General features: G+C 32.7%; 1 protein-coding gene across 1 annotated transcript in view; it reads left to right on the top strand.

The window, feature by feature from the left end:
* Positions 1-18,603, top strand: part of LOC150097117 (luc7-like protein 3) — a 202,468-nt gene extending 183,865 nt beyond the window's left edge. Inside the window, 1 exon segment of the mRNA XM_090407037.1 lies at positions 17,980-18,603. The gene's annotated coding sequence lies outside the window, so the exon portion shown is untranslated.
* Positions 18,604-21,861: the final 3,258 nt, after the last annotated feature.

Raw genomic sequence — 21,861 nt, 5'->3', positions numbered from 1 at the left:
AACTTTTCCTAGTAGAAGTGGATGCATACTAGCATCTATTGTTTTGCAATACAAGTGCTAGCCAGACAGAACTATACAAAAACTGGTGATGTCATGAAGAACTTGATATTGTTAACATTCATGAATGTGTGAGCAGAACTAGAGTAAGGTGGCATAGTAGTTATTTAAATAGAATGGAAGAAGAACAATGGGAAAAAAATTAATTGAAGAAAAACAGCTTTTTAATGCCATAATAACAGAAAAAAGACCCACAGTAGATTTATGTTACTAGAAGTGCCTTAGAATATCAAAATATATCTAACAGTATTGGAGTTCCGATAAGAAACTAATTCAGAGAAAAATTCCTAGTTGTGAAGAAACTTCATATCCTCCTTTCCTCCTTGTATCTGAAATCTATTTGGAGAGAGTTTAATATTCTAGAGATAATGGTGAATCGTGTAGTATAAAGTTTATCAAATGGGAGTTTAATGAAAATAAACTGTGTATCAGATTAGTCGTCAACTAGATCAGCGCTTCCCAAACTGGGGACTGTAGGTTTTGTTGAGGGGGGGCCATGAAAACAAATTGAAAATGTTTTAAGATTAAGTAAATTTTTTTATCTTAAAAGAAACGTATTTAAATTTTATTATTTATTATTTCTTTCTTGTTTATTTTTTATATTTTAATGGGGAAAAATCACATATTGGTGCTGGGTTCACAAATTTTGCTTCCTGCATATTTCGGTGCTTAATGAATATTAGTAAATATATGCTTATTCATATAAGTTTCATTTCAAAGCAGAAATCTAAGAATTGCAGTTTCAAATATTTCACCTGATATTGACTTTTTGTGTAGCAGTATTGAAACACATTCATCACATTAAATTGTTATTAGATTTATTTTATGTTTTTAATTCTTTCTTTATTACTTATTTTACATTTCATGTGCTTGTACTGCAAATGTACAATAACAATATATCTATCTATATAAAAATATGAGATAATGTGCCACATGTATGTAAGATGCTAAAAATGTAATATTTGCATTTCAATTTTGCAATATTCGGTGTGTATGTTTTGTATTGAATATAAACACAATAAATATTATAATAATATATGTCTATATTGCGATTTTTTTCGAGGGGGGCCGTGAAATATTTTAATGTTTCCAAAGGGGACCCTGCATCCAGAAGTTTGGGAAGCACTGAACTAGATTACATCATTGATATGTTATTTATTACAAGAAACCTCCAAGAGAAGATTTTGGCTGCAGTCCTTTACCCAAGTAAAGTATATATTACCTCAGTATCCCATAATGCAAAAACGTTATAGGAAGGGCCACAATGTTTTGACCTTTATTGATGGTTTCATTGGTTCAATATCCTCACTATTCCAAAAACTCCCGAGTAACCTAAAAAAAATGCCACTTTTTCATTTAGCTCCAAAAACTCAATAATCTTAGTTCCACATGTAACACTGTGCTGAACCTCAGCCCTGCACAACAAAAGGCAAGCCTTTGCCATGACAAGCATCAGCACTACGTGGCAATAGACAAGCCCATAGTGCACAAAGGCCTAGCTCCATCAGAGAACAGGACAGTCCCATTGAAAGTTCTTTCACTTGGTTACAAAGTAAATTATATTTGACAAGAAATTATGTTTTTGTTTTTAATCCTTTACCTAAGCTTAAGCAAACAAAATTTGCACATGGATTACCTGTAGTGTTCCTCTGTTATTTTCTTTATCTTTTGACATCTGTCCAGTATGACTCTTAATTACACAGTATTGCAAATTAAGGTAATTGTTGTGTAATTAATTATAGAACAGTTCATTAAGATGTGCACGTCTTAGTGAATTTGGCTTTTTTGGTATCAGAATGATTGAGTTTTCCACAGTTTTAGGCAAAGTACTTTAATAATCATATATTAAATGAAAATTTGTAGTATCTATTAAATGAAGAAGTATTATTGTAATACGGGTATTACATATTATAAATAACCTTCATTATTGTAATACGGGTATATCTTCATGGAGTCAGAAGACTCATTGCAGGAGATCCATTGTTTATATCATAATACCTATCATGCCTCTCCTTAAACTCATTACTGACAAAGCACCCACAACCATTCCACCCACTTACTACGTTTCAAGCAAAAAATCTAGTTCTAAGATTTGCTAACTACTATGCCCTCACACAATTTCCATGGGTGATCCCTCATTCTCTGCCTTTCTGCCATGTACTGAAAAAAGTCTTCAGTGTCAATAATGCATTCAGTGAAACCTCAAAATTGCCTGTATTTCTTTTGCTGGATTTTCAAGATCATGCAATATAAACAATAAAATTTTGCATACATATATTAGAAAATACTAACATTATTTTATATTCTACAATATTTTAAGCATGAAATATTCAGGTTTTATGATTAATATTTGCTCATAATAAGATAACATTACTTTTCTGTGAAAATACAGCATGTAAAAAATAATAATAAATAAAAGGTTGAAGTCAGAAATACTGATGAATTTGCAAAAATGAGTTAGCCTCTTATTCTTGTTGTTCAGTGCTTTCCAAGCCTGAATAACAAAAATTTTTGGAATTTGAGTAATATGCTGTGTCTTATTAGACAGAAAAACTATGTATTCTGGAGAGTATTATTAAAATATAAAAAGAAGAAACTAGGTGAAAGAGCAAAGCCTGGTGGAATACTGGCATTATTTACAAAGTTTGCAGGTATGGATCCATTCACCATGGCACTTAATAGGCTCTTCTGCCAAACTCAGTAAATGCCTTAGAGATACAGAAAAGCAACCACATAAGATTCCCAAACTTTTCCATGGCATTTGTCCCAAATCGGATAATATAAGCAAAAAGATCCCCTGTTTTGACAGTAGTGGAATCAATACTCATAATCATTTATTAGTTAAAAAGTATCAGGTAGCATAGAAGTTAGTGCTATTGATTTTTCCCATTTTTAGAAAGAACCAAAAGGAGTGAAAATGGATGGCAATTGTTGCTGTCACTAACCCCCCCTCCTCTTAGGAATGGGTTAATGTGGGCTGATTTCCTTGCGGTAAAAACAGCAAGACAGATGCCATTGCAATAAGAGAAAATAAAAGTGGAATAGAACAGCATTCATTCTGGAATCACAAATATTTAATACAGTTTAAAGAAATACCATTAGAACTGAGAGACATTTTTGTATCCAGTTTTAACATGATTCTTCTGATCTCTTTCTAGAAAGAGATCAGAAGAAATCAAAAGGGGAATTGAATATTGTGGGTGAGGAATTGTAGGAAGACATTTGTAATATGCAAGAATTAGAGGGAAAGTAAGAAGCTGGATTTGCTTTTCTGTGAGTAACAGTAGTGGAACTATTCAGGTGGCAAAAAAAATGAAATGACGACTGCCATGATGCAAGTTTTCTGCTTGTAGCTGTTTGAAAAATCAGATTTGGATGTGCTTATAGTTCTCTTGCAGCTATGGTATAACCAGAAAGGAGAAGTGGTGACTTCAGTGCAAGCAATCTTCTTAAGCAGCCTTGGCACATGTCTTAGAGCTTAGCTAAATAAGAGATGAGAGTTCAAAGGAATAAGGAATGTTTCCATACTATTAAAAATTGCTTCAGCGATAAGTTTAGTGCAAATGCTCAGATCAGAAAACTGAAAACAGTAATCCAGTGATGGAAATGAGACATAGAAGTCATAAACATACTCCACCTGGTATGTTTTTGATTGTAGGCTACATATGAGTAATACTTCATGAAAGAAATTGTCAGATTTTTTTTTTTTTTTTTTTTAACATTTGATTTGATTTTTATGTTGCACAAGTATCAAAGGTCATACTGTGCCATGACACAGGTTACAGCAGTACATGTTCCCTTGGCGGGATTCGAACCCGCAGCCTGGAGAGCAGATATGCTAACCAGGTCAGTGAAATCAACTGAGGAAAACAGCATTCACAACATAATTAGTAAGGTCATTAATGAGGAAGTGGTTATGACTGTCAGTATTCTGGTAAGCATGCAAACAATTTGTGTGATCATTTGGCAGTAGCAAGTACCTTGCATCTCTACCTGCTTGATCAGTGCAGTTGGATAAGAAAAGCTAGTTGTTTTGATCATTGAAATCTCTGAGGTAGATGGCTCAATATTGCAAACACTGAACTGGTGAAAATCAACATTTAAAGAAAGGAAATAAAATATTTTAAAAAAGGGTTAGTGTTATTAGGAGATTTAGAGTGCCAAAGAAGATCAAAATGTAAAGAGGATTGTAAGTTGGAAATTCTCTGACTTGGTGAATCAGGGTTAATGTATCCATAAATATATTTCATCTTTGCAACAAAATTGTTCAAAGAATGTGTAATTTGTAAAGCTGAGATGAATTGAAAAAGCTGAAATTTGAATTTCTTTTAGGAAAAATGTGCTTTTTCATGTGGAAGGTAAACATTTTTGAGGTTGTCAGTAAGACTTGCGTACATTTGAAGTTAATCTGGAAGGCTTTGAAAGTGTTTTCTTTATTTGCATGTATCATCTGAGACTTTAAAAGTATTGCCATTAGATTTAGTCCAGCATCCAGTCTGCAGAGCTTTCTTTGCTTGACTTTTTAATGGTTGTTTGAGTTGAAGAAAATAAATACATTAATTTCAACTTCATGAGAAAAATCTCATGAAATTGAAATATGAAAGATACAAGAATGGATTCTTAACTAAGCTACATGTGCACACATGAAGAATTTCACCAACTCCTCAGCAAGTCATCAGTTTCTTCCAAGCACACCTGGCATAATAATGATAGCAAAATTATTGGCCAGCTGACTTAGGAGCCTTCAAAAGTGTTGCCATTAGATTTAGTCCAGTATATTGTCTAGCATCCAGTCTGCAGAACTTTTTAAAGCTATAGTTTTGAAAAGAAATTCTGGGTCTTTCCATAATATCTGACATTTCTGAAAGTATCACTCATATTGCATGCTATAAGAAGAATCAGCAGAAATAAGTTATGGATCTTTGCTCTAAGAATCAAACATATTTGCCTTTTGAGTGTTTATCCACTTCAAGCTTTTAGCAAAGTGGTGATATTACACTGAGTGATGAAACTCATCTGCCACCTTATGGTGCTTAGTACTATAGAGGTGTGGCCTTTCCTCTGAGGGATGTCATTGCATCTCAGTCCTTCCCTATGTTACCTCTCCTAGGTTTCCTCCAGTCTGATGGTCTAATACCTGCTGGCAGGATGCGCAAGGCTGCAAACAAGTCCACCACAGTAAAGGTGTGAACAGAGGATTTGGTTAATGTACGATGATGGGTTTTACTGAGATTCTACATGATAGTACTTAGAATATCAAATCACTGTCTAGATTTCTGAAATTTAGACCTAGACATTGCAATCTATCTTGGCTACTCTGTGTAGCATGTTTGCAATCTCTTTATTTGGCTTTACATCCTAATCTGTGCTTTGTTTCTAATTTCATATTGTAATGCTTGATATTGCTCTTTTCATTCTTCTTTATACTATTCTAAGAGTACTTAGAACAAAAATTTTCCTCATGCTAGATTGTATCCCAAGAAGAGCTTTATTAGATCACCCTTTCTCACTGACTCCTTCTAGTCACTTTCAAATACATACTATGTTTCTGTATTTTGCTGTGTTTGTATGTTCTGTATTTGTCTTTTCTATAGATATTTATTGATGCTGCTTCTCCACTTCCCTCTAAACATGTATGAACATAGGCAACTGCTGGTCAACATATGTATACTGTTCAGCTCCAGATTCTTTAGAACTAACTCCTCATTCTCTTCTTTCATTCTACATACCTTTGTTGTTTAGAGCAGTCTTCCTTTTTTTTCTCTTTAATCACTTGTCCATATGAGGTGTTGCCATGTTATAGTTCTTAGTCTTGACCTCTGTGTGTAGAAAGAGTTGATAATTTTTTTTAATTAATTTATTTTTTTTAACATTATTCTTTCTGACCTCCTCCAATCACTTTTAAATAGATCCCATGTTTGTGAATTATGTATTTTCTGTAGGTATTTCCATTGATGCTGCTCCATTGAACTGGCTGCCACTACTCCTTCACTTTCTTCTAATCATGTATGAACACAGATCACTACTGGTGAACATATGTATACTGTTCATCTCCAGACAGTTAAAATATCATCTGCAAATCTTAGGTTAAAAAATATTTTCATTGAGATGTATTCTGCCTGTAAGATTTAAAAGATATAGTTTATCCTGCCCACTCTTTGCTTTGTATTCATTTTATTATTGTTGATTGTTACCTGGATATCTACTTGTGAGCTATTGAATAATGATTTTGCTGCATACTGGTGGTATTCCCTTTTCTGGGTTTTATCAAAAATGATTGTATAATTTCTTTTATAGATAATGAATGAAATGTTTTTTTTTTTTTTTTTTTTTTTTTTTTTTTTTTTTTTTTTTTTTTTAATGAGTGATGAATCCTATATATATATAAAAGCTGATATTCGTTTTTTCAGGTGGTCTTTATTGGAAAAACATTATGAATTCCACTTGTTCCCAAAGTTAAAATGTAAAATATTTGTAATTCTGGAGTTCTTTGTACTACTTTTTTTTTCACTGTGGAGAGATTTTTCCTTCTTTTAACAGTTTGACAGATACTACTTTAACACACTCATCCAAGCTGTTTATGAATCAGACTATCTAATATTTTATGGTAGCATTTTCATGCAAAACAAGTTTTTTTCTCACACTGTCTCAATCATATACCTTCATTAAAAAAATAAATTAATTAATTTAAAAAAAAAACTCTCAGAAGTAACATGTTACATATATACATTTTTTTGTCTTTTCCCAAACTTTGTCAGGGTTAACACGATAGATTTTTGGCATATATATTAATCATATTCACTTGCTTGTCTGACTGATAGGAAGCAAATGGATATGACATCTCTAACTAAATGCATACATTCATGGGAACATTTTACCTATTTGCAGGAGATAAAACCCACGTTCTTAGCGTGGAGGGGGAAGGGGGGTTACTAACACTTCTATGTAAAAGGCTGAATATGCTTCATTTGATAATCAAACTTTGGTCTTTCTAATCAGAAGGCATTGTTGCTAATGACGTAGCTATGGAGGTTCGTAATGCTATATCAGTATACTTAATAAGTTAAGTAATGTTTTTGTTTTATGCATGAAAAGGAACCAAATCTTTAGCATTATCCATCACTAGAATTGGTTCCTTTTTGTGCATAAAGGAATTGTCCATCTGTGCATAGCAAAGCTTTGCTTTTATACTTATAGCATGATCTTCAAACACAGTAAGAGAAAAGCAGCAATCATCTTTTTTTTTTTTTTTCAGTTATTGAAGAAAGAATAAACTCTTTCATTCTTTAAAAAGACGAGAATCACACCTCAGAGACTCATTTGTAAACCCTGAAGAAAACATGAATGATTAGCCAGGGAGATATGCACTGAAGCCATCTACAAGGATTAAAAAAAAAAAAAATCAGAACTCCATGATGCATTCAAAAATAAAAGCATATGGAAAGTTCCAAACAAGTATGTCAGTATGTGCTGCTCTGAGCAAATTCAGAAAAAAATGTAAGAAAGCAAAATGTAAAAGTATCTAAACAAATGTCGTATGAAGACTTTGATAAGAATAAAGAAGGTAGCAAAATGATCTGGAGGCTATTGAAAAATGAAAGAAGAGTACTATAAAAGGAATCAGATGATATAGGTGACATGAAAACTGAAGATAAGCTTATTTCAGATGTTTATTGTAATTACCTTGAATTGTTAAAATGACACAAGAAGTGATAGAACAGTGGTAGTGTTATGATGCTTTTTCCTTTTTCTTATCTTTATTTTTGTACAACTATTTTATGTCCTATCTGCTGCGCGGTTTATGTTATAATGCTTTCTTGACTTTTATTCTTATATCCTATCTGCTGCGCCAGTTATGTTGTAACCTTTCTTCTCAGATACAACTACTTTAATCTTTTACTATATCTCCTTGATACACTCTATCAGGTAACACGTGGTACCTCTGAGGGACAATGGAATTTCCTCGAGATCGAGGCAGTATCAGAGTGTCTGGGATTAACCTCTCTTAAAACGCCAAGAAATTTATTTGTTTCGCTGCACCACTTAGCGCTATTAGATTATTTAATATTAAAAACCAAGAGGTAATCTCAGGACAGTACTTAATGATACCTATCAACTCTGCAGACGTGACCAAAATTTACTCTTTTCAGATATCCCGCATAGGTTCGCATTAATATTTTTATAAGCGGTGCATCGGATTCCAGAAATCACAGAAAGTCTTTGTTAGAATCAAAAGCAAGGTTTATTATACTCAAAGGTTGATACACATAAGAACACTAAAATAAATCCCATCTTAAGGGAGTTTCAGACAAGGTATATAAAATTCAAGCACTACTATTACACATATAAATTAATATACAGTAGCTTCCTAAAGTATGAATTACATTAACCTTCGCTAATGCGTTATTTATGTACTATTTTCACAATCAAAGGCTCCATAGCTCTGTCAGACTACACAAGATAACATTCATATCTTTCACAATCTCTTAATATTATGCCAATTCTTTACTCTAAACATATCCTTAATTTCACTTAATATAATGGCAAACTTAAACACAACAACAGATAATAAACATAATTTCAATATCCTTCTTAAGTCCTAGCAATATAATCTTATCCAGTATCATTAATGTTCCTTTTCCATAACATGTTAACTTGGCACATATTCTGTTAAACACAAATAAAGTTTACTTATCTTCGCCTTTGGTTCATTAGAGCTCCAGAGGTTCACAGGAAACTGGCCTTCTGTGGACTTGCCAGACTTCGTTCCTTCCATGGAGAACACGGCCGCCAAGACCGTAGCTGCCTATCGGATCCGTCCTCCGACATCGAGGCCACTCGCGCCCCACGGAACCGAACACCAGGAAATCCAGGGAGAAAAAGCCTTGTTTCAGGGTCGCATGACCCTTATATTTCCCTCCTTTTTCTCGGCGCTTCTCGCCCCTTTCGATACTTGGCGAACTCTTACGTCATAGCGTCCATTGTCTGCCCTGCTTGTTGCACGTACGCGCGAGTCGCTCCATTGCGTTACGACCTTTGGACTCCTCCCCCCCCAACTGTTGGATTTGTGCTTACATTTTATAATTCTTTCATACAGGTTAATTTCTAAAGCTCTGGTAATGCTTTACATTTTCAATACTAAATTAAGCACGTTCGCGAATGGCACAAAATACACACTTAATTAACCTTTTCATAACAGAACATACTTGATTTATATACACATAATACTTATTCTACACTTAGACACAATTTACTGTATTTATCTCATTCTTTTGTTTGGAAAAGCATGTTAGACTGTGATGAGATAGGAATACTTAATTATCCACTCTATCACAATCTAACAGTAGCAAATATTCAAGAAGAATAGAATCAGGACTACATATCAGTACTATAGGTAGAAAAAAAGCCTTCAAAAACTTGAAATGTGGAAAAGGCAGCAAGAGTAGATATTTGACAAGAAAGTTGAAATATGGAGATATAAAAGCTTTATTATTGCTTTGCTGCATAATCCAGAAGTCATGGTCAGACCAAATTCCAGATGATTGGAGATGAGATCTTATAGTACTCATCTGTAAAAAGATATGAGTACTTTTGTTAAGTAATCATGCAAATATAACAAGATCTGTATTTAAGTTTTGTACATCTCAAAAAAGCATATGACAAAGTGTCAAAGGCTACAATTATATGGTGTAAATGAAACATTATCGAACAATACATCACCTACATTTGAATTGGAAGTCAGCAGTTAGAATTGAAGGAAGTGATAGTTTAGTGTTATAAGAGTGCATATTATCTCTATTATTCATCATCTACATGAACACATTAGGAAGAAAAGTGACATTAGGCTGATAGCAAAATTGAAGATATTCAAGTTCAACTCTTTACTTTATATTGTTGATGTTATACTCTTAAATAAATCCAATACCAGTGCTGCAGGATTCCTTAACTAAAATGAGTAACTGCTGTAAAAATTTGATATGAAAATCAGCAATAAAAAGACACTGTGAAAATAGGCCGAAACATCTGCTGTACATCAAAAACTTCAACTGACTGCATCCTGAATGGATAATCTATAGAACAAGTAAAACCTTTTTTTTTACAAAGATGGCAAATTAAAAATAGTAACAGACAACAGAAATAGCAAACCTGGTATAGTACGGAGTTAACTGAATTAATTTATATACGGAACATAAAAGAAATTAGTCAAAACATTAAACTAGCTATATAGGATACATAATCTAATTCCTAATCTCTGAGGATACATATCAGGAATTAGATATTATGATAGTACTACATGAAAAAGTTACAAAAATAAATTACATGATAACCACAGTAATTAACTTTAATGAAATGAAAGTACAGATATTTCGTACTGAAAATAACAGTACATCATCAGTGGTGTAGAAACCAGCAATCAAAGGAACTGGATTACAAAGTACATACAGCAGCTGGTGTTTGCCAATTAAAAATTACACTTAATTTACTATATGATGATTACCCTCCTGATATTGAAAAGATTTTTGAATTTGTTATACAATCAAGATATTTCAGCTGGAAAAACAAGATCTATAGACAAGTTGAAGGTACTGTCATGGGTAGCCCTCTGTCTCCACCTTTGGCAAACTATTTTTTGAACCATCTAGAAGATAGTTCAACCCTCTCATTGGTTTTGTTATGTGGATGATGTCCTTGCTGTTTGGCCTCATTCTCAAAATGAAGTTACCACTTTCCTACAACAGATCAATAGCCTTCACCCACGCATTCAGTTTGCCATGGAAAAAGAAAAGGCTGGTAGTCTACCATTCTTGGATATCCACCTAACACGCACAGCCTTCGGTAACTTGTCAACCATTGTTTATCGAAAACCTACCTTCACTGCCAGATACATTCATCAAAAAATTTGTGTTATCAAGTCCTTAATTAATAGAGCACATAAGGTGTGCTTACAATAAGAACTTCTCACTATCAAAAAGTTAATGGAATTTAATGGTTACAACCCTAATCAAATCCAGCAGATAATGGACTCCCATGTTCCAACACCTCAGGATGCTTCAACAGACCACAGGGTTCAAATCTCTTATATTTCTGGCATCTTGGAACCGATTGGTAGAATTTTGAAGAAGTATCATCTCATTCCCACATTTTCCAATCAACAGGATTTCTCATCTGTTGCCATCTACAAAAGACAAACTGGCACCTCTATCATTAGCTGGCATTTATCAGATACCATGTGAATGTAATCTAACATACTGTTGGATTACATTCAAACAGACTATTTTGTAGAAAAAAGAATTAAAGAACATCAATATTATGTTGAATACATGAAACCTCAAAAGTCTGGTCTGGCACAACATAGTATTGACACTAAACACAATATCCAGTGGGATAAGCTCGTCTTCTCCATAGATGCAGGTTTAAATATGAATAGCTTTTCAAAGAAAATTGTGAAGCCCTTTTACATTGGCTAAATCTGAATCGGAATGATTGTCTCTCTCTCTCCCCCAAAAGTTTGGGAGATTCTTATCTTATGTAACCATCAAAAATAGTTTTTTAATAATATTGTTTATTAATACTAATTCCTGGCATGTGGCAACAGTTTTTAATTGGTAAACTACTGACTGCTGTATGTACTTTGTAATTCGGTTCCTTTGATTTCTGGTTTCTACACACTGATGATGTGCTGTTATTTTCAGTATGAAATATCTTACTTTCATTTCATTAAAGTTAATCCTTGTGGTCATCGTGTAATTTATTATTTATAATTATGCCACAGTTACCTTTAAAGATCATGAAAAAGTTACATCATTACTAATTTCCATCAACAATTTTCACTCGAATTAATCCGTGATCTGTCCCATACTCCAATATTATCAAATCTTACATTTCTGTCTCCCAAAGCAGTCTTACTATATTAATCCATAGATCTTGGTCTTTTTCCTGCCATCCTGGCAGAAGATACTTGTTTTGTACCTTCCTTCTCCCATTCTGTTTAAGTGACTATACCACTTGTGATTAGCTCTGCTAACACATTCCCAAAAGCTATGCTAACAATGTCAAATTCTTTCCTATTATTCTACTTTTTAATATGGTACTGCCATTCATGGCATCTGTGCACTCCAGTCTTTCTCAGAACTCTCATATCCGTGGCTTCTAGTCTTCATCAAGTGTTCTTTATTTCATCAATAAAAACACTTGATTTCAATCAAGTGTTTTTATTTATAACCGAGCTCTCAGATCCATAAGTTAAAAGTGGTTTTAACACTATCATTATATGCTTAGTTTAGCGTTTGACTAATTTCTCTTTTATTCCATTTAAATTTGTTCATTTGACTACTTACCATACAGCTCTGCTACTTCTGTTTGTTTCCATTTTAATTTGCTATCTTCACTAAAAATTGTGCCTAAATAGTTCAAATGTTTTATTTGTCTATAGATTCTCCATTCAGGATGCAGTTGATGTTTTCAATGTTTCTATTTTCGTTGCTATCATTTTATTGCTGATTTTCATGCCAAATTATTACAGCAGTATTCAGTTTAGTTTTGGGGCATTGTACAGATTTGTGGTGGATTTATTTAGAGGTATAACAGTGTTTGCATATAGAGCTGAAATTAACATATCCAATTTTGATATAAAATTTAATACCACTTCATAATATGATCTATATAGATAATGAATAAAGTGGAAATAATGTACACCTTTGTCTCACACCTGATTTAATATCAGACCATCTCCCTTTACCTCCTTTAAATCTTACTACTGATTTACAACTCAAATATAGACTGTTTTACTCGATATAATGTCCCATTTATAATATATAACTGTATACAGTGATACCTCAGCTAACGAGTGACCCTGCTAACTAATTTTTCTAACTAATTAATAACTGATTTTTTTCGCTGTTTTTCGGACTCGGCTAACGAATGTTTTAGTGGATGCTCGTTTAACATAACGTGGCAAACATGAATGGTCAGGCCATTCCAGGAGCTTATCTTTTCCATCTGTATGTGTGTGACAAAGAAATGAGCTTGACCACATCACATAGGGAAGACCCACCAACCCGACTGGGTTGTTTGGGTTCGAGACAGCGAGAAGTGAGATGCCTCATACCAGTGTCAGTACAGTGCATGCTTTGTGTGGCTGTGAATGCGAGAGGTAAATGCTGCACTACTGGGAAGAGTTTGTCTTTGGCTACAAAGTTGCATCCCAACAAAGCTGAAATGAACAGATTTTGTGCCTTGGTTGAAGACAAGTGTCTGAATCACTTTAAAAACATTCTGAAAAAAAGAGCAGTTCAACCAACTTTGGACAGATTTTTGACTTCTCCTTTAGCAAAGCAACAGAGACCAGTTACAGAAGAAGTGGAGACTTACCTTGAATAAACTTTGAAAATTTGGAAGAAGAATAGTAAGAACGTTGTGCACATATTTTCAGTTTAATAAAGTGTATATAATAGTGTAAAGATCGTCAGTTTTTCATTCTACAGTACTTTCCATTCTCCTTCATCTAATTGGATAGTTATTCATCTTAACCTTTGGTGAGTTTTTGCCCTTTTATAGTGTGCTTTTTACTATTTTATAAAACTTATCTTTAAATAGTAGGCAGCATCCAGAACGGATTAAACGATTTTCTATAGAAACCTATGGGAAATCACGTTTCGGCTAATGAAGATTTCGGCTAAAGAATGTGATTCTGGAACAAATTATCTTCGTTAGCTGAGGTATTACTGTATTTCCATGCTTTCTGAACTATTTGATTTAAAAGTGATATCTAATCCTGACAACCTCTATTTGGCATGAACCCAGCCTGTTCCTCTCCAAGCTTCTCTTCTGCAATTTTTTTTTTTTTTTTTTTAGCTTCTTTTGAAGTATGCTTGCATAAATCTTACTAGGAACACTGATTAGGGAAATTCCTCTGTAATTCTCATATTTAGTTTATTTTCCTTTTTTTAATAGATGTGTTTTATGAGAGCTGTACACCAGTCATGTGGCATTCAACCCTCTGGCCAGACCTTCAGAATCATGCAAATGTAACGTTACATATGTAAAACTTTTATTCCTTCATATCTGGTTAATAATATCTACTCTACCTGCCTTTCCACATTTCAGGGTTCTTGTTTTTTTTAGTATAGATATATTCTATATTCCTGTTGAGTGTTTTCTACTACAGTGCTTTCACTGTTTCTTTCATGATGTCACCTTTAGAAACTTTGATATTCCTTTTACAGTATTCTTTCTTCCATTTCTTAGCATTTTAAATAGTCTCCAGAATATTTTTTACCTTCCATTTATTTAATTTCTCTGTTCTTACCAATTTTTTCCCATGACTTTTGTTTAGCTAGTTTTACACAGCGCTTTACTTTCTTTCTTTTTTTTTTTTTCCTGTATTCTCTCAGAGCATAAGCTGACATACTTTTGAGGAACTTAAGATATGCTTTCTTCCTTTTCTTGACTTTCCTCTTTAACTTCTTGAGTCTACCATGCTGTTCTGATTTTTCTGTCCTTGCAGACAACTTCACCACATACCTCTCTGCCTGAATAAAACTTTCTTACACATGCTTTTCAGTATGCTATTCAATTTTATCTTGTTCAACATGGAATGGTGATCACTTCCAGTTTCAAATACTCTGTATGATTGTGTTCTGAACCAGTGTGAGAATTTTGCTGTCAACAATAACATAGTCAATAAGACTTCTTATTTCTTTCATCCTTTCTTTATTTGTACGCATTTATGTTGGAACATTGTATTAGTAATAACTAGTCCATGTTTTCAGCATAAACCCTGCAGGTGCTTACAATTATTATTATTAGTTTTGCTCTTTTCTCCAAATTTTCCCAAAACATTTCTATATGTTTTATAATCATTTTCTATTCTGCTAGATCTCCCAAACTAACTTTTTCCTTTTTTCACTGCACCCTGACTGGCCTAAATTTTTCAATTTTGCTGTTATCGTTCCATGGCAATACTAATGAAGATCATTTATCTGAAATTTATTTTACTTCTACAAGATACCGTTCAATCAAAACATTTTATCAAAGACTGGAGACCACAACAATGCGAGTTCTGAGAAAAATTGAACATATACAGGTTGCATCAATGGCAGAATCATGTTAAAAATGAGGATTTTGGAAGGAACTCGATATTATTATCATTTAGGAGTGTGTGAGCATAGCTAATCTAAGATGGTATCTCACTTAAACAGAATAGGAAAATTTAGCAAAACAAAGGTTTGGTGCCAGGATGTCATGTAAAAAATCCAGAGGAAGACTAAGCTGTGGTTGGAGTGATAGAATAAGAAGTGCCTTAGAATATAAGATCTGTCAATATTGATGGCCTGACAGATAACAGATTATTCTAGAGGAAAATTATAAATATGAAGTTAATGATGTAAACTTTTCATTTGGTACTGTCATTAATATCCTGTATGTCCTTTATGGGTATGTATCAGGAAATTGATAATGATTAGTTTTGAATGTTTTTGCATTTTCTTTTTTTATTGCTGAGTTAACCCTGCTTGTATTAGTCTTCTCTGCCTTAGTAAGTTCCTGAGTTTTTTTTAGAATATTTTATTTTTTTATAAACATCCCACTGTTCTTTTTTGTTCTGTTATTTACTACATATTTTTTTATGATTAAAATCAATCACAATATTTCTGTCTTTATTTTTTACATTTTTCAGTTTGATATATTTTGTTTTTCTGCAAAGATATTTCTTTTTAGTTTTGGATTTCAATAAAATTTTTGCACTTGTTACTCTGTGATTTGCCAACCCTAATTTGGCTTATACACGACATGCTCTTTATTAATTAAAATATTCTTTAATGTTGTTCAGTACTAATATGATCATAAGTTAGCTCTGCTGTATTCATGATTCAGGTCATTTCTGTTTTGTTTTTTACTTTTTTATCACTAGATTTTCATGTATTAAACGTATACTGTTTTAAATAGCTTATGTAGCAGGATTTACATGTTTACAATTATCCCACAATAACCCCCCCACATCATATTTTTCTTTGAAGCAGAATGCAAGATTTTCTGATGCTTTCATTAAAAAGTCCTTTGTGTGGAAGTCAAGTAACATTATTATTATAGCCAGGTCAGCACAAATGTGCATTTTTGTATTGAAAGAATATACTTCAATCATGTGTGACTAATTTAAATAAATGTTAATCAAGTAAAATCAGAAGAAAATATCATCCAGGAAAACATTATAATATTAATACATCACAGATGGCATATCATGACTTGTGTCTAACTGCAGTTTTTCACTTTTGAAGTGATCTAATTAGATTTGTCATCATTGTCCAGTAAATTCATTTCTACAGCAAAGTTAAATTCTCTTTTAAGGAGTAGATAGATGTCGCTGATATTATAACAAGGGAATAAGGAAAGGCAAATGAAACAGAAAGTAACTTAAAGTTTTAAAATATTTTTTAAAAATTCGTAGTTTCCAAGTATTAAAAATTATGTAAAATACCTAATATTACAATATATTTGTTCATATCATAAGAGAGCATAATTTCTTTGTTCTTCATACAATGGTTTAAATTTTTTTTTTTTAACCAATTGAATTTTTGGGGAATACCAGAGGTGAATAGTTGGATTATGTTACTATAAAATGGAATTCATCTTATTTTTAAAGTTTTTTTTTTGCATTATACCTTTTATATTATATAATTCTTGTTAATACTTTCTGTAAGCTTATTTAGGATCATTATTGCTGGATTTAGGTAAGTCATTCTTATTAGTGAAGTGGCTCGTGTTTTATGCAAGATTTGCCTCCGCTGGTGGTTTTTCGTTTAACTGAAGTTTCAGAGGATGATCCTGTGAACTATAAGAGGTGGGACACTAAGAAACCTGCTTCATTTGATATATAGCTTGTATTATTAAGTTTTTTAAAGGACATTTTCACTAACTTCTTAAATTATGTTATATATCTTCACGCTGAAATTAATAAGTAAAATTACTACTGTCGATGTGATATAAAATAGTACTGACAGCAAAATAAAGTAATAGTGGAAACAGATTTTTATGATATGCTATAGAGATCGTTCAACTCCATCTCCTTTACTGTCATCTAAGTTGTAACACGTGTCTTTCTCTTCCTGGATGTATAAAAAAAGAAAAATGGGGGCGAGTTTGAAAGAAGTTCACCTTTCCATTATTAAAGGAATAATGCTTTGAGGTTAGCAAACATTTTTAATGAAGTTTATAAATTCTTGAGAGATGTGTAATTTTAGAAGTAATTAAGAGGTGAGAAACAGATTGTACTCATCTGAGTGGTTATACAAAAATTAAACTTATATCATTGGAAGGAGAAATTAATAAGTTTTGGTACACTAGTTGTACATTTAATACATTTAATTTATTGTTATTGACTTTTTCCTAGACAACTTGAAATTAATTAATTTCATTGTGTTTATGAAAAGTAAGACATTTTTGTTTTTTGTATTTCATAGAGATTAAAATTTTCTTTTGGTTCTGTGTGTGTGTGTGTTGCTAGGAGAACTTAACACCATTCTTTTCTTGCTTGTTGGTTTTTCTTTCTTTCTTTTCATCAATAAAATGAATTTTGGATAAGTCTCATTAGCATTATGACATGTAGTAACTGCAAAGATTTAGGCTAGCAGAAAAGAACATTTATGTCATAGAATCAATTTTTATAATTGTCCATGAAAAATTAAACAGTAAAAATTAATTTATTGAACTCCTTAGTTTACTAAAAACCCTTTTGAGGTTTTCCTTCCAGTGATGATGTTTCATTTCTGTGTACCATTTTAGAATTTTCTAAATGATTTTTGTGAAACAGATGAAATTTACATTTGTTCTACATTTTTATAATTAAATGATAGTAATTTTCTACAATTTTAAAGATTTTATGAAATGTTAAATGATTACATTTTAGCAAATCATTTTTTGTTTCAGTGCTACTTAAAGTTGAAGATGGGGTTGAACATAGGATGTTCCAGAAATGCAGATTATATTCAAGGTGACAATTTTACTGATATGAATGAACAATCTGTATTCCACAGTAAATTGATACACTAAAAGCATGGCTAGATTAACTGTACAGTTTGTTATTTAGATATATATATATATATAAATATATATATATATATATATTATTTTTTTTTTCTTACCCCAGAATTTTCATGAGTTGTTGCTATACATTACTCTTAAACATTGTTTAATTGTTATGATTACCTTTACAACCTACATATTCATATAATTAATAAATTTCAGTTTCCTGTATTTTTTTTCTCTTAAAATTAATATAAAATTTGGATTACCATAAGCAATAAAATTACACTAATGAAAGAAGGCTATGTTTTTTATATTACAGGAAACTGGTAAGAATCTTTAAAGCAAACAATAACAACAAAAAAAATCTTGTAATTGTAATGCATCATCTGTTAACAACTCAAAACTAGTTTTAATTGAAATTTCTGGGCAGCCATTCAAATACTTGGCTATTTAATTTCTGTCGAAAGTTACATTTATGGTTTAAGTTAATGTAAGTTTTCTAAATAAAATTATTATTATTTATTGTGTATTGTTTTACTCAAAAAAATAGATACCACATACAAATTTTTCAAAATGTTTTGAAGGAATCTTAACAAATATCATCATAACATATAACATTTATCACAGATGTAGACCTCATGACAGTTTAGTGAGCCTGATACGAAAAAGGGACGATGAGATTGAGACAGACCTTTTAATCTGTTTCATTCTCATTCTGTAAAATAATAACTTTTTTTTTTCCTGTTCTCTTTCCTTTTTGTTTATAATTTAATATGTATTTAAAATATCAAATTGCCAGTTGGTTTATGTATTCAATTGTTGTGTCCTATTTGTTTAAATTTCATAGTTTCTCAACATTACATGTAAAGTCCTTCCTATGTGTGTCACGTTTTACCTCTGGATCACAAAGGGATAGCCCCAGGGTCAAGCCAAAACCAATGTGGCAGAGCCTTTGTAATCTACCTCTCTTAAAGTTCCAATAATTTTATATTTTTTAGCTGCACCACTGAGAACTCTTAGATTAAAATAAATTATGTTAGTCAAGAAGTGAGTAAGAAGATGTACTGAAATAACACTAGATTTGCAATCATGACCTTAATTGTACTCTAGAATTTTCCTGCTCAAATTTGTAGCAATTTTACAAGTGTGCATCGGATTCCATACACAGACAATCTTGGTTAAAGAATAGCAAGGTTTATTAAACATTAAATATACAGTTAGTAATACAAGAAATCAAATCAATCTACATAAACATCCTCAACAGATATGATCATCAAGACACAATTTATCTCATGCAACTCACACAATTTATAAATTCCACATTTCAATCTTAATACTAACAATCCATATCAACATTCATTCTGTAGGCTGTACCTTCTTAACCTTAACATCCATTAACATATACAATAATTCAATCTCGTTAAGAAGATTATCCTTTCATGATCTCCTATATATAACAAAATTATGCTGTAGTCCTGTCTTATAATTCTATCTGAGTCCTTCACTATCAAAGTTTCACATAACATTAAGTTTTCAGGTTATACACAATTAAGAACAAATTTTCTACTTATCCACACACGATGGTTCCTTACTCTTGCTGCATCATCACCAGTTAGTCTTTTATTCAATGGACTTTTCCTCAGTACCCTCATTCTGTTTCTGGGCCTAGAATTCTCCGATCATCGATGTGCTCATAGCGATCTTTTCATGACCTCTCGGTCTCAGCCTTTGGGATGTGTATTTCTTCCAACTCTAAGTGGCATGGCCTGCTGCTACTTCCCAGGAGTTCGTGACTAGATTTTTCCACAGAAACATCGTCCGAGCACTCAGGAATGGAGTTGCTCCTGCAGTCGTCCAGCCAATGAAAAAGCTGGCACCCCGAGAGAGAGAGTTGGTCAACCACGAGGGGAAACTAAAAGAGAAGAGAGCTGGGGGGGGGGGGGTGTCCTAACCATTTTATGTCTCCTCCCTACCGGCCATCACTGTAACTTAGGTTGTTCACCCGGCATGTAGAATTTTTTTTGTCACATGGGTCTGACCTCACAACGTCCATTTTCTCTCTCTGCTAGTTTTCTTCACATCCCGTGAGCACATGACTGCCAGAGGCGACTGTCTGCTTGCCCCCAAACTGTGAACTTTTGTTCACACAGATTATCTTTGTCTTTTCTCTTGCAAGTTGTTTTACATCAAAGGTAATATCAATTCTAAACCAATATTATTAACACACACTTATCATTGGCATATTTTCTTTATATATTCTTTTCTTTCATCAAGTAAATAATGTCTCCCTGAGTTATTTCACAATTCCTTTCTTATTAATCAACATCTTATTAATTAACATCAACAACACATACCTAGAAACAAGCATATATTTAATTTTCTTATAGGGTCTTTGCCTTCTTAAACAATGATAAGTGGAATCTTAGTAGTCTAAACTTATCATTTTGTTTATTTATTTTACATCAAATTTTTTACCACAGCAACACATGCCTGGTGTTTTGCTGAGGACCTCAGGTCTCCAAATTGAACCAAGACTTATGTAATATACATCAGTCATATATAGAGTATGTGAGGGGAAGGTGATTCCTTTCACCCTTTTTCACCCTACAGTTTCCACTATTGATAGAAAGAGGGCAGTCCAATCCTATCAGTGTGACAGTTGCATCTTTACCACTTATCCACTATCCTTATCTGTCATTAAGTACTCACTTGACATAAGCAAAATAAAAATAATTAATTTCAAGTCTCACGAAGATCTCAACAAAAACGACATCTCTTTATTGTTCATATTTCTTGTTGCAGCTCCATTTTTTTTCTCTGCAGATATCTGACCACGACTTGCAAATATAAATCATTAATGCTGCAAAGATTAGGGAAGGGATGTTGCAGCATCAAGTTATTGCTTGTGCCATTAATTGTTGGATAGAGGGATAGGACTTATTACGCTTATCTTGAGATTGATTTTGTTTTGTTTTTTTTTTATTGCAGGAGGTAATTTAATTCCAAGAGCAGAAAATGAGATAACCTGTGATACACAGGCACTGATACTGGCTGTAAAGATTTACCTAATGACTTAAAATATCCTGAATAGTATATTTTTGCACTTTTAGTCTAATAGGTGGGTACTTAATCACTTTTTTAACTGTCCTCTGGTGATCTCTTGGCAAAGAAATCTGTTGATGTTGACTTTGACCAGGAGAGGGTCTATGGGCTCACTTGTATTCAGAGTTTCATGAACTAGATTTCTTCTTCTTCTTCTGAATCTAGGTCTTATTCAGCAGGAGTATAATAAGTGACAAGGCACTTTTATGGTTGTGCTGACTTTTTAATAAATGCTTTAACTTTAACATCTTCACAAGTTAGTCCATATGAACATACTGCCATAGTTTATGGACAATAACTGGGCATCGCATGATATATAACCCTGCACAGTTGTTTGGTTTCTTTGTTGCCCTGGCTTTACAAAAATAAATATAGTAAAGAAAGATCTTACATCTTTAAAACATAAGATTTGGAAGAATACTGCACAGAAAAAAATGGCAAAAAATCGCTTTGCAAGCTGAAACTCATAAAGAGTTATAAAGCTGGAAGAAGAAATATAGTAGTCTCACTTTTAATCTTGCTTGCAATGAAGTCAGGTGTTTTTACATTTTCAACTGGTTTCAATTTGGGTATCTGCAACTGAAAATGAAGTATTGTCATAGTTGACCAAGTCCTCAGTGTAGTGAATGTCCTCTAGAGTAGCCTCCAAACAATAGTTCCCTTGGCCTGTGCAGTTCTAAA

The sequence above is a fragment of the Typopeltis vanoorti genome, chromosome 17 (genome assembly GCF_054136105.1).
Source record: "Typopeltis vanoorti isolate ZY-2024b chromosome 17, IOZ_Tvanoo_1.0, whole genome shotgun sequence".
Taxonomy (NCBI): Eukaryota; Metazoa; Arthropoda; class Arachnida; order Uropygi; family Thelyphonidae; genus Typopeltis; species Typopeltis vanoorti.
Note: the sequence above shows the minus strand (reverse complement) of the source record. Positions and strands in the feature narration are given on the sequence as shown.